Source organism: Dendrobates tinctorius, unplaced genomic scaffold, assembly GCF_039654945.1.
Source record: "Dendrobates tinctorius isolate UK_male_01 unplaced genomic scaffold, ASM3965494v1 ptg000060l, whole genome shotgun sequence".
Taxonomy (NCBI): Eukaryota; Metazoa; Chordata; class Amphibia; order Anura; family Dendrobatidae; genus Dendrobates; species Dendrobates tinctorius.
The window spans coordinates 76,655,621-76,668,297 of NW_027361728.1; the positions used below are offsets into that span (position 1 = coordinate 76,655,621).

At 41.1% G+C, this 12,677-nt stretch overlaps 1 long non-coding RNA gene across 1 annotated transcript in view; it reads left to right on the top strand.

Moving 5' to 3' along the window:
• The first annotated feature begins 1,937 nt into the window (after positions 1-1,937).
• LOC141092793 (uncharacterized) overlaps positions 1,938-12,677 on the top strand; it is a 52,335-nt gene continuing 41,595 nt past the window's right edge. Inside the window, exon 1 of the long non-coding RNA XR_012232921.1 lies at positions 1,938-1,987. This is a non-coding gene — a long non-coding RNA (uncharacterized lncRNA). The remainder of the gene's footprint in view (positions 1,988-12,677) is intronic.

Sequence of the window (12,677 nt, forward strand, 5' to 3'; positions counted from 1 at the left end):
TTATTACATATGAAGATATTTAGTTTGGAAAATTGAAGGCTTGGGGGTAATCTTATTACAATGTATAAATATATGCGGGGACAGTACAAAGACCTTTCTAATGATCTTTTTACTCTTAGACCTGTGATGGGACAAGGGGGCATCCTCTACGTCTGGAGGAAAGAAGGTTTAAGCATAATCACAGATGCAGATTCTTTACTGTAAGAGCAGTGAGACTATGGAACTCTCTGCCATATGATGTTGTAATGAGTGATTCCCTACTAAAATTTAAGAAGGGACTGGATGTCTTTCTTGAAAAGTATAATGTTACAGGTTATATACACTAGTTTCCTTAATATTGTGTTGATCCAGGGAGCTAGTCTGATTGTCGTATGTGGAGTCGGGAAGGAATTTTTTTCCCCAATGTGAAGCTTACTGTTTGCCACATGGGTTTTTTTGCCTTCCTCTGGATCAACATGTTATGGCAGGTTAGGATAGCATATGAGTTGAACTAGATCGACTTAAAGTCTTCCTTCAACCTTAATAACTATGTTACTATGTTCAGTCGCCCCAGAAATGGCGCATCCAGTAGATGCACCAATTCTGGCACTTAGCATCAACTTTTCCTGATAGCCCTGGTGTGTTTGCAATCAGGGTAATGGGATTGTGGGGTTGATGTCAGCAGCTGTCGCTGACATCAAGCCCAGGGGTTAGTAATGGAGAGGTGTCTGTCAGATACTCCCATTACTAACCCCATAGTCAAAAGAAATAAAAGCACACAAAAGTCCTTTATTTGTAAAAATCACTCCCCGACAATTTCCCTCTTTCACCCATTTGTCAAAAAAGTAATAATCCACACCAATCTGCCGTATTCCAAATGGATGTACCACATTGATCCACATTTCCTTTGTCCAGTTTTTGGCTCACTGTTCAGAGAACGAAGCTCCACACACTTGAGTAGCAGCCACTGCTGGTTCTCATGCTGCACTCCGTGAGTACTCGCCTGCTGTGACCAGCGGTGATGTCAGTAAGGTTGCAGCAGTTCACAGCCTCGGGATCACATGAGGGCAGTGCGAGAGCCATAATAATGAGTGATGACATCACCGCTTATTCCGGGATCACATGAGGGCAGCGCGAGAGCCGTAATGATGAGTGATGACGTCACCGCTTATTCCGGGATCACATGAGGGCAGCGCGAGAGCCATAATGATGAGTGATGACGTCACCACTTATTCCAGCTCTTGCACTGTGCAGAGCAGGGTACCAGTAATATTTACAGGTACTTACTGCTGACATCTTGACTGATTGGACTCACTTTATGCTGTTTCTTCTCCATTTGGTCAGACCTTCATATCAACATCATCCAGCCATGACTCGTCTTGTCACCATAATCACCACAGCCCTGAAAATAACAAGGTCACATACATATGTCTCTCTCGCACTGTGCCCATGACTACAGATATGTACCCCTCAATTAATATACTGTTATCCATACACCAGTCGAAGTGATAAGCAGCACTGTGCCCCTCATTAACTATAATCTCTGCCGCCCAATAAATATAAATGATTCGGTCTCTGTGACTCTCCCAGTTAACTTTAAGGCTATGTGCACATCCTAAGCTTTTTTACATAAAATATGCAAGGTTCTACAGTACAGCAAAGGGAATGAGATCCATGAAGTCTCATGCACACGCTGCTTATTTTCGTCTTTTCAGAGTTAAAATCTGCATAATGTAAATTCTTGCAGCGTATTTCACCCGTACTAATGAGTAGAGTAATATACACAACAAAATCATGTCAAAAATGTGGCAAAAAAGGAATTTTACACAGCTCTCTTCCTGCCGACCCATTAGGATATAGCCATTATATAGCTCTTTTGCTTTTTATCTTGTTTCCTTATTGCCTTTATACTACCTTACACATGTACTTTGACATCGCCAGTCTAGTATTGGTCTGGAGAGATTAGGGCTGGTTCTCCTGCACAAAGTCTCTTGTGTGGACCAAGTAGGTCTGTGTATTTTTAAATGTTTTTATGCTTGTTTGTCTACTTTGACACTTTGATCATAAGAAATCATTAATTTTGTTTACTATTCAGTTTGTCTGTGATATTACATGGATACTAGAGCCTCTTTCTTGTTTTTGGCTTGTGTCTTTTGGGTGTATGGCACAGTTCCCTGATTATTAGACTGTGCCAGTCCATTTCATTTTCGCCAAAATTGATCAATTAATTACATCAGTGTTTTGGATTTGATTTTGTTCAGTGTGTGTTTCTTGTGTCAGTTTTACCATCGGAGTTTCATTACTTTTCTTGTATATAAGAAGTTTTCTCAAGTTTCTCCAAACAAAGTGCTTTTTTTTTCACACGCCCATAGACTTGTATAAGTTACAGGGTCGGACTGGCCATCTGGCAATTATAGAAAATGCCAAAATTGCCTGTCTGGTCATAGGCTGCATTGTCTGCTGCGTTAACAGAATCGGTGTTCTCAAGACATCCATACTGTTAAGAGTTGCGCCGGAGCACCAAGTCGCTGACTGCATCACTTACCCCAGCAGGCCACAGGTATCGTATCATTAGAAATAGTGGTCTTGTAAAAAATCTTCCTTTCCTCCATCCAGGATAATATTAGTAATATATCCCATCTAGTTCATGGGGATGAAGACAACATGGGCCTGTGTGATTTCAAATGCCAGGGCTGAATTTCAGCCCCAGTCCGTACCTGATTGGTTAGCTCAATCTGTGACATGAAAAAGAATCGTACATGTCTTAGTTTTTTGGTGCTGACCATTTGGTCCCCAAGTATACACGGACATGAGATCAGCCCCATAGAGTAAAAGAGGTATGAGCTCTATCCATGAAGAACACCTATAGAACTCGTATGTGAAAAATGGATGGCTGAATGAGACCTGAGGCTCTGTTCACACCTCCTTGATGATTTCCTTTGATTGGTTATGCCAGATCTATTTTTAAATGAACACTGAGCAATTCTAACAGAACCCATTGATTATAATGTGGGTCCACTTATTAATAGGAAAGACCACCAGTGCTGTATTTACCGTAAAAAAAGAAATAATCCATTTTTGAACCTGCTATAATATATAATGTGCATGTATGATTTCATAATAGATAAATAGAACATAGATAGATAAGCTAAATAAATCAGCCATAAGCCAAATGTTATCTCGGATACAGTTCACCTGTCATTTGAACCTTAGTCATTTTTTTACACAGGGAATTAGCATATAGTTCATGTTTGTATAGCATTGATGCATGGGGTGTAAGCTAATATTATCAGCCAGTGATCTCACCTAGTCCTGAACTGCACTAGTGAATTGACGTTTGAAATTTTAACCCCTTCACAAGCAGAAGGCAATTTTCATTTTTGCACTTTACTTCCTTTCCTCTCCTTTTTTCCAATAGCCATATCTTTTTATTTTATTTTTCTATCAACATAGTCTATTAATCTCTTGTTATTGTAGAGGTGTGAATGAAAAAATAAAATTTACTTGGAGAAAAAAACAGAAAAAAAATTTCAAATGGAGTTAAATAGTAAAAAAAAAAAGGCCTAATTCTACCATTGTATTTTCTGATTTGTTTCTACGGAGTTCATTGTGTGGTGTTTGTGAAAGGGACTCAATCAGTACGATTATGGTGGTATCAAATGTATATACTCTCTTTTAGGAGTAACCGCTTTTAAAAACTTCAGATGTTGGTTAGAAAAGAAGTGGTTTGATGTGGGACCACCACCAGAAAATAACATCCCCAAATATAGCAGCCCTATAAAACTGTGCCATATATACGGCCTTGTGAAATACAAGTAGCAGAAATAGTGCACCCAGGATAAGGGACAAATAAGCTAGAATGGGTCCAGGATGAGGGATATATATACACCAGGATGTGGGGACATATACAGTATAACAGGATGGGGCACATATAATGTATATCACAGGATGAGGGACATATACAGTATATCAGGAAGGGGCACAGGATGGGGCACATATTTATATATATATATATATATATATATATATATACACACACATATATATATCAGAATGAGCCCAGGATGAGGGACATATATACCAGGATGGGTTGCATATGCACCAGTATGTGCCTAGGATGGTGGACATATGTACCAGTAAGGGGTCCAGGATGGGGAACATTAGTACAGGATGGGGGACATTACTACTTAGTAGGGGAGGGTAACAAATATAATCCTCATAGGATTTAGAACACCTATCAGACTCTAGTCACTCTACTGATCATGGAGGTGCCGATAAGCACATAGAATGACTCGCTCCATGCTGGAGCACAGATAATGCGGCTTTCAGACTGACAGCAACTTTAGCAGATTAACAGTCGCAGGTGGAGCTTCTGTTCACCGGCGGCTGTTAGAGGTTGGCTCTGGCTGTGAACACAGGCATTATCTGCTGCGAATGGGTAGGACCCATCCCATGAGCCCTCTCCATACACCTGCTGTCAACTTACGCTGTACATGAAAGGTTGAGGTCGGTAAGTGGTTAAATGGAGAGTAGGAAAGTAAACAATGAACAGTAGCGGTATTGCAGCAGGAAACAAATAAACTGGCATCGAGTCCAATCAAATTCGTTCAATACACTTAAACGTATAACAGTATTGGCTGAACAAATTGTAAGTAGGGCAGGAATGAGTAAATTAACAATGCTGCTATTATGACACTTTGACAGGTGAGAAATTGGTGACAAAAGGGGCATACGTGATTTCCTCGTGATTGCTTACTGCTTAGCTAGTAAAATTGGCACTAATCCATCGAATTACACTGAAAGGAAGAGTAACATGCTGGCTGCTCTGTGTTCATACTAATAATCCTCCTAGTTACATTGTTATTATAGTTACAGAAAGACACAACCATGCCTCAAATATGCACAACATGTTCAACATCTCAGGACTTATCCCTATGTCGATATTTTGGTTAAAGTGAACCTGACAACTGATTCTTGTTGACCAAACCATAGGCAGCGTGAGTCAGACAGAGGCCGCTTTATTGCAGCCTTGTATGTTTTACTCTGAAATGCTTAAATCTCTTGCTGTAGTACTATATTATCACACTGTCTGATGGGAGGAACCCCAGAAGAAGCAACAAGTGAAACGATACTGTACAGTGTGTGATAGGTGGCACTGCCAATATGGCATGTGGTTGGTGTTTGTATTACTCTTTGCTGGCTGTTTTGTATATTTTGGTTGTTTAAGTTTAATAAAGGGGTATTGTTACAATTTATACTTTATTTACATTTATACCTTTTTGATATTATACTACTGATGAGTAGTGATGAGCGAGTGTGCTTGTTACTCGAGTTTTCTGAGCATGCTCGGGTGTTCGCAGAGTATCTTGGATGTGCTCGTATATTATGTTTGAGTCTCCGCAGCTGCATAATTTGTGGCTGCTAGACAGCCTGAATACATGTGGGGATTCCCTAACAAACAGGCAATCCCTGCATGTGTTCAGATTGTCCAACAGCCGCAAATCATGCAGCTGCGGAGACACAAACATAATCTACGAGCACGCCCAAGATACTCGGCGAACACCTGAGCATGCTCGGAAAACTCGAGTAACGAGCACACTCGCTCATCACTACCGATGAGCAATTGTAAGATCTAGGAAGAAAAAGATGAATTATGCCAAAGCCAATGCTCAACAGCACAGATTAGCTGCAGCAACAAGGGTAATGTGGAAGCAAAAAGGAGGGGAAGGATATTTTTTGACAATAGATGCACTACGAGTGATGTTAAAGCCGTAATAGCCTTTTAGGACTTTTGGAATAAAAACGATTACAAGCATATTCCCTTTCAAACATTGATAGAAGATATATTAATCGTAAGTAGATGTATAATATCTCTAGTTGGCTGAATGTATGTTACAATAAATCTGGGAGATAACAAACAGACTTTATAATCTACTGTACATAGTAATGAGAATGTCCATAATAAACTGGCGCTAAACCAATGTTTTCATGTTTTGGCTAAATCCTCCCAAGATTACTCATTGAAGTCTTACCGTAATTATTGCTTCAGGTCCAAAGAGAGGCCATCAGCCTGGCCCCATCCCGGTGGCACCTAACGTAACCGGGCAGCCTCAGGATGGTGCTGGGGATAGCGTTTCCTTGGCACAAATTTTCCATCCAAGAATTTGGTGAGAACAGCTGTCCTTGTCTACCCTGCTGCTTTCAGAAAAGCCTTCAATTATTATAATTACTGATTTGGCTCGAGGGAATCTTTCCTAGAAGCGTTCATTTAGGTTGGTTACCATGCATTACTGGCCGCAGGCTGTCGCCATGACTGTATCACAATGAGTATCCTGCTTTGTAAAGCAACTCTTCACCAGTTTTCTCAGTATTTGATGTTTAAAGAGATTCCAGTGATTCCAGTGATCTGTCACTTATAGGCTGTGCATTACTGTCTAAATAAAATCAGTGTTTTATTAGCAGGAGATATTACTACACGACTACATGTCTTGTGTCTTCTGGTCAACTGCTCTGTGTAACCCCGCCCCCCAGTACTGATTAGCAGCTTTCTGTCACTGTTCAGTGTACACAGAAAGCTGCCAATCATTGATGTGGGCGGGGTTATACAGAGCTCAGCATTATGAGCACTGCTATATCTACAGCAGAGAAAAAAATGATTAAATATATACTGGCAAGATGGCCACCAAACAGAGATGAACATGGAAAGAGACAGCGTCGATGAGTTGCAGGGATCACACGACATAACATAATATAACTGTATGTCAGGGAGGGTCCAAAAGACCCACAGCCGATACTACTGGAGCAACGCTGACAGCGGAGGTGAGTTTAGGTCTTATTATTTTACTGGGAGGAGACATAAGAATTCAGGATGGATTGTTTGAGTAGTGGACAAGCCCTTTAATAATTATTATAATCACAGACAGGTAATGGAGTTCCCCATCTACACTCCTATATTATCCACTTCAGCTACTAAAGAGGGACATTTGGATTACAGCTCTGGATTATGGAATTGATATGTACCCATTAATATGTATAACAGATCACAGATATACAGCATTTTTTGTGAACCATCTATTTCCAATGCAACGTATAAACAAACAAAAAAAGTCTATTGAAAATGAATGGAAAATGAAGCCAGCTGTGGAAATAAGGATCATAAATGCAGTGTGACAGCCTGCGCTGCACAGAAAGACTTCTAAGGTAACAGCCATCCTGAGGGAAGAGGCCTCCTGCACTTCAGGAATTACTCAGCCTTAAGCTATTTCATCCATAGGGGTGGGAGTTGCACAAGCCCCAAACTTAAAGTATTAAAACATATTTAGTTTCTTGGAATTTGCCTACAGGAGGGCATATGTAACCCTTTGTGTCAAAAATGCAATTGGATATACGTAAACTGTTAAATCTGACTTACAAGCAAATAAAGTCTTAAGGTTTGCTGAGTAAACTCTACGAACATTAAATGGGCGCAGAACCTGAAATGCCATGGATGTTGTAAGCTGATCATACTGCATAAAAGGGATCAAGTGACGTTCATAAAAACACATGTAACAGATCTCCTATCTTGGCAGTCTCTAACCATATAGAAAAGCACTTAGTGAATTCAATCATAAAATGCGATCATATGGTGTTTAGGATGGAATAAATTAGATTTCTAATGTTACCTAAGTGCCTATCAAAAGACTCAACTGCTTACATTACCTACTAGCCTAAGGCTTTATGCACACGGCCGTATATTGGATCCCTGCTGTAATGATCTGCAATATGGTGCCGTACCCATTTGAGGACATATAGGATGCCTCTGTGCACCTACAACTTTGGTACTGCTGCGCACAAAATCTTTATTCTCATGGATTCAAGAGACATTATAAAATATTAAAGGCTGCCAGCTCAAAAAATGATACCACTGATAGACTTGGTTCTAGCAACTCAATCCAGCAGATCCCTGGTGGATCTGTGGTTAGCGCTGTTGCTCTGCAGTGCTGGAGTCCTGGGTTCAAATTCCCAACAATGACAACATCTGCAAGAACTTTGTAGGTTCTCCCCATGTTTGTGTAGGTATCCTCCCATAACTCCAAAGGCATACTGATTGGAAATTTAGATTCTGAGCCCCAGTGGGGACAGCAATAATGATGTCTGTAAAGTGCTGCAGAATATTATAGTGCCTTATAAACAATACATAGTCTATATATATATATATATATATATATATATGAAAATGAGCGTATGTATCAAGCCCCACTCACTCCACACACAAAGCCCTGTATGATAAATATCTAATCTAAAATAAATATATATTTATATATGATGAATATCTAATATGCAGCTCTGGCAAAAATTAGGAGACCAGCTTCCCTACATGTCTGACAGCCATTCCATTCCAGTGTCAGTTAAATTCCAACCAGAGTACACCTCATTCTCCTTAATGTGCTTCTGATTAGGTGATCACCTGAACCAAATCTTATTTAATGAAGGAAAGTATAAAAAACCCTGCTGTGGTGTTCACAATCCTCTTACAATAGCACAAGCTGGATGGCAAAACAAGTGCTAGTAATATTCCAAATGTAATAGGAATGAAAAAATAACTTTTAACCATGCCAAAGGAGTTGGAAAGAAAAGTCTTGAGTAAGGAAAAAAAGGGTTCAATTCTGGCTTTACTTGAAGAGGGATTCAGTGAGCATCATGTAGCCTCCATCCTTAAAATTACAGCAGTCCATTATGACAAGGTCAAGCTGCAGACATTGGGGACAACAAAGCTACAGACTGGCAGAGGGCAAAAACGACTCTCCACTGACTGGGATGACCGCCATCTTATTCGAATGTCACTCAGAAACCACAGGATGACATCAAGTGTCCTACAAAAGGAATGGCAAATGGCAGCTGGGGTGAAGTGCATGGCAAGAACAGTTCATAACAGTCTCCCAGAGGCAGGGCTCAAGTCATGTAAAGTCAGAAAAAAGCCTTTCATCAATGAAAAGTGAAGGAGAGCCAGGCTGAAGTGTGCCAAATACCATAAGGATTGGAACATAGAGGACTGGAGTAAGGTAATCTTCTCTGATGAGTCTAACTTTCAGCTTTGCCCAACACCTGGTCGTCTAATGTTTAGACGGAGACCTGGAGAGGCGTACAAGCCACAATGTCTTGCACCCACTGTGAAATTTGGTGGAGGATCGGTAATGATCTGGGGATGCTTCAGCACGGCTGGAATTGGGAAGGTTAATCTTTGTGAAGGATGTATGAATCAAGCCGCATACAAAGTTATCCTGGAAAAACAGTTGATTCCTTCTGCTCAGGCAACGTTCCCCAACTCTGAGGACTGGTTTTTCCAGCAGGGCAAAGTGCCATGCCACACAGCTAGGTCAATCAATGTGTGGATGAAGGACCACCACATCAAATCCCTGTCATGGCCAGCCCAGTCTCCAGATCTGAACCCCATTGAAAACCTCTGGAATGTAATCAAGAGGAAGATTGATAGTCACAAGCCATCAAACAAAGAAGAACTGCTTAAATTTTTGTACCAGGAGTGGCATAAGGTCACCCAAAAGTAGTGTGAAAGACTGGTGTAAAGCATGAAAGCTGGGATTAAAAATCATGGTCATTACACAAAATATTGATTTCTGAACTCTTCCTGAGTTAAAACATTAGTATTGTTGTTTCTAAATGATTATGAACTTGTATTCTTAGCATTATTTGAGGTCTGCAAGCACTGCATTTTTTTGTTCTTTTTGACCATTTCTCATTTTCTGAAAATAAATACAAAAGTTAGTGCTTGGAAATTCAGAGACACGTTGTCAGTAGTTTATAGAATAAAAGAGCAATTTATATTTTACTCAAAAATATACCTATAAAGAGAAAAATCAGACAAACTGAAAATTTTGCAGTGGTCTCTTAATTTTTGCCAGAGCTGTATATATTTCATAGGCACATCTTCTTGACCACAAGAGGTTACACTGCCCGTGTTGCCCATAGCAACCAATCACTAAGCATCTTTCATTTCACCAGAGCTGTTTAAAAGATGAAAGCTGAGCTGTGATTGGTTGCTATGAGCAACAGTTTTCCCTTTCCACAACACCTCAGCAGACACTGACCAGGTGGGAGAAATCTAGCATTCCCGAGAACATAAGCTCCCAGCCATTGTCTGCCCCCAAGACAGGAGCAGAGCGCAACATAAATGAATCACCCCTTCCTCTATTACTGCCAGGCTTTATTATAACTGGCATAGAAAATCGCATCATCAGCGTCCGCACACAGAGCAACACTGCCAGGTTACATAACAGCACATCTCCAGGAACTCCATGCTCAGTGCCACCCGGCTCGAGACTATGGGTTGGAGGATGTGTGATGGGTACATGAGCATGGGACTATGTGATGGATTATATGTATGATGGGTATATGAGCACGGGACTATGGGATGGAAGGATATGTATGATGGGAATATGGGCATGAGACTATGGTATATAGGATGTGTGATGGTATATGGGCACTGGACTATGGGATAGAGGATGTGTGATGGGTATATGTGCATGGGACTATGGGATGGAGGATATGTCTGATGGGTATATGGGCATGGGAGTATGGGATAGAGGATGTGTGATGGTATATGGGCACTGGATTATGCGATATAGGATGTGTGATAGGTATATGGGCACTGGACTATGGGATGGAGGATGTGTGATGGGTATATGGGCATGGGACTATGGGATGGGGTATCTGTGATGGGTATATGGGCATGGGACTATGGGATGGGGGATCTGTGATGGGTATATGTGCACTGGACTATGGGATAGAGGATTTGTAATGAGTATATGTGCACAGGACTATGGAATATAGGATATGTATGATGGGTATATGGGCACGGGACTATGGTATGGAGGATATGTATGATGGTATATGGGCACTGGACTATGGGATAGAAGATGTGTGATGGGTATATGTGCACGGGACTATATGTATGATGGGTATATGGACACTGAACTATGGGATGGAGGATGTGTGATGGGTATATGGGCACTGGACTATGGGATGGGGGATGTGTGATGAGTATATGTGCATGGGACTATGGGATGCAGGATGTGTATGATCGGTATATGGGCAAATGCCAGAAGGGCCTGCCTGGTTATGGTCCACCTTGTCTGCTACGTTGTTAACAGAATCGGCGTTCTCAAGACACCCATACTGTTAAGAGTTGTGACGGAGGTATCATTAGAAATATTAGTCTTGTAGTAAATCTTGCTTTCCTCCATGCAGGGTAATATATCCCATTTGGTGCTTTGGGATGGGGACAGCATGGGCCTGTGTGATTTCAAATGCCAGGGCTGAATTTCAGCCCTAGTCCGTACCTGGTTAGTATCCCTAAACAAGAGACCCTTTAATATATGCCAAATTAAAGAACTTTTTTTATTGAGTTTCTATCATTATGTGGAAAATGATGTAATTTGTGCCCTGGTGCTAAAGAATGTTGATAGGTTCTGGAACTTACATATGTAAATGTAAACAGTTCTGTTCACAATGTCATACCTACTGATAACATTATCCTGCCCTAAAACAAATCAAGCTGTAGGTAAGGCTATGTTCACATGTCCAGTAGTGATCAGTTACAAAGGATCCAGCAGTAATCCGTTGGCAAAAATGTTGTGCAGACACAACTTTTTAGTCCATTTTTAAAAAAGCTATTTTAATTATCATTAGTTAGGCTACTTTCACACATCAGGTTTTCGGCATCAGGCGCGATCTGGCGTCGTGCCGGAGCGCCGGATCCGGCAAATGTTTCGTAAAACCGGATGTGACGGATCCGTTTTTCTGCCGGATCCGTCTTGTTCTTGACAGACAAAACCGGATCCGTCTCATCCGGTTAATCCGGTTTTTGTTCCGTTTTTTGACGGATTACGCCGGATCCGGTTTTTAAAATTGACCCTTGTGGCCTTCCGAACGGGATTGGCTACTGAAAAACTATATATAGCGTGTTCCTACAGCCCTTCTTTGACAGGTTGTAGAGGAGAAAGTGCAGGTTGGAGAGAAGAGCAAGTTACTGGCGAAGATGGATGTTGTGATTGGAAATATTTTGAAGAATTTGGCAGATTTTACAGCGGAGGCGAATCGTTTGAGGGTGATTGTTCTGGAGAAGGAGAGAGCGAGACAGCAGCGCATCAGGCATCGTAGACGACGTTTGTGGATCCACCCCATCACAGCCAAGAGAATGACGCGTGGGGTCTATTCTACACTCTGCATGGACCTTAGACGAAACCCGGATAAATTTTTTGGATATGTTCGGATGAAAATGGAGAATTTTGATTACTTGGTGGAGCGCATTGCACACCTCATAAGAAAATCGGACACCTATTGCCGCTTCTCTGTTTCACCCGCAGAGCGTCTGATGGTGACTTTAAGGTAAGCCACATTTATTGGATATGCTCGCATCAGAGCAAACTTTCACTGCAATCTTGTTGGTGGTAGTTTGTATCTCCAAGTGTTATAGCTGAAGAGTTTTTACCAGAGCCCACAACAGAGAGGTGGATTGAAATTTCAGAAAAGTTTCTACAGATATGTCAGTTTCCGAACTGCTTGGGCGCTGTGGACGGGAAACATATCCGCATTGTAAAGCCAGCCGGATCGGGATCGGAATATTTCAATTACAAGAAATATTTTTCAATTGTCCTCATGGCCATCGCTGACACGGAATACAAATTTACTGCTGTTGATAT